Genomic DNA, 2,360 nt, shown 5'->3' on the forward strand with positions numbered 1-2,360 from the left:
TCACAAATTCAAAAAAGAAGTCAAAGACGAGGTGTTTTTATTAGAAAGACATGTTTATTGTTTTTTTTTTTCCGTAGGTTTCATTTTATAAAAGTGATCAATGTATAGACTCGGGTCATCTGAGTCACAGTAATTGTTTCGATGGGTGTTTCAAAGTGACAGTAAGACAGAACAAAAGTCTACTGATGCATCTGAGAGCAGGAAATGAACAACTCCTTCGTATGTGTTTAAGATGGAAGCTGTCTCTAACATGATGCGACGTCTGGAGTATTCTCAGAGACCAAACTTCTATTCGACGGATATACTGTAATTGCACTGCACAGCTACACGTCTATTGCATTCAAGGACAAATTCGGCTAAACCCGTAGACCTACGACATCTGTATTGATGTACCTCTGTATTGATGTTGAAGGGGCTACTGTAAACCTTAAATATCTACAGATAAAATGTACACTTCTTTAAATAACACATGTAGACCACCAGGCTAGTGTTACATGCACCACAGATTTGTGGTCTAAGGAAAACAAACAAACAAACAAACAAACAAACAAACACCTGTAAAAGCTTATTTTGTAGAAATTCTTATTACAACATCGCCATTAATATTTCATTGAACACATCTGACACGACTGAGTTGCTAGTTTATTAGTTACTAGATCAGTATCGGTAATAAACTGGCGACCTAGCATATCACAACCATATCAAGCACTAACTAATATAAAATCCAAACAGGACGTTTTTATTTCTCAAAGAGAACTTATTAATACGATTAAATTGGAAATCCCGTCCAGATTTGTTCACGATGCATCTTGACAATGGGCTCAGATATTATGGAAGATGATTGGGTCATTTACATTTATTCATTTGCCAAATCCAAAGTGAGTCCCTAGCTAAGAAAGAGAGGGGCTAACATTTAGCATTTTATCACCAGACAGTGCGGCACAGCACAGTACGCTTACTAATCTCATTCCAACTGTACGCTCACAGAAAAGGGTACTAATCTGGGGCATTACCCTCAAGAATACACGGATCTTTTCTACCTTTAGTGTGCATCTCTTAACTAGAAAAGTGCATGGAGTGTATAGTTAAAGCTTTTTTAAATGTCCAATTATGCACCTTAAATTCTTTTAAAGGTACATATTATACACATATCCAGGTGATAGTTACATATTAAGGGTAAAAAAAAAAAAGAACTCTCAGAAGTACCTCTGTCCAATAGTACATAGCAGGGATGTAATGTACTGCCAGATGTGATGTAATGTAATGTAATGTAATGCCAGAAAGCTACGCCGGGCATCTGGTTGAGACTAGACTTTCATATGAGCGGACAGATATGAAGCTTGTGGGACAAAAAAGACCACATTCATTCATTTTGAACATGAACAAAACATTTACAACAATGCATTTACTGCAATTTAAATTAATTTGTTTATATTTTGGGAAAATAGAACTAACTTAATATGTTAGAAAATGTCACAAATGGATACATTAAAAAAAAAAAAAAAAAGTTTAGAAAAAGGGGGAAAAAAACACGTCTGGTTTAAGCCACACCCACTTCAGATTTAAATCCGAATGCAGATACAGATACGGCTATTTTGAGCCCTAAATAGATACTGATACAGATAGTGTCATTGTGTTACAGTACATCCCTAGTACCTACAAAAGCAGATGGAGTTTTCTGAAGTTTGTGAACTTCAAGGACTGGTTTAGGTTTTATTCAGCGTTTGGTTTTATGTGAAGAAACCTAAAGCAAATAAATAAACTTTTACAGATTTCCATTGTACTCAACGGGAATGTAATCAGACACTACGGAAGACTGTTACGCTGTACTGTCGAGTCGATCTACATCCCAAACCGCACTATTGTCCAAAATATTACTCCACTATTGAATACAAAATAAGAAATGGTGGTGTAATATTTTCTGGAATACTGTTTATCACGCTGATGTTAAGTGATGAATTGTGACTTTGATTACATTTGAGCCCATCAGACGCCTGCACTACATCTAGATCCACCCATATGACCACGTTGAGCACTTTTAGTACCTTGGCAAGACGGGAAACCATATTTAGCACTGGTGCCTAATTACAGTACGGGTCATTTCGTGATGAGGATATACATACAGAATGTAGGATCACAGATTCGTTACTGTACTGAGCCGTACCAAGAGGTTTTGGGATTTGAACTCATAAGCTTCCACTGACCCCTACAAATACAGCAAAGTCAAAATGGCACATAAAATTGAAAAAAATAAATAAATTAAAGAAATTAGTAAAGGATTACTGAGCAAGTCACAGCTAATTCAACAAAAACAAAAAAAAAAGGTGGAAGTCAATAGAATTAGAAAATTGAAGTCTGAA

The sequence above is a fragment of the Ictalurus punctatus genome, chromosome 13 (genome assembly GCF_001660625.3).
Source record: "Ictalurus punctatus breed USDA103 chromosome 13, Coco_2.0, whole genome shotgun sequence".
Classification (NCBI taxonomy): Eukaryota; Metazoa; Chordata; class Actinopteri; order Siluriformes; family Ictaluridae; genus Ictalurus; species Ictalurus punctatus.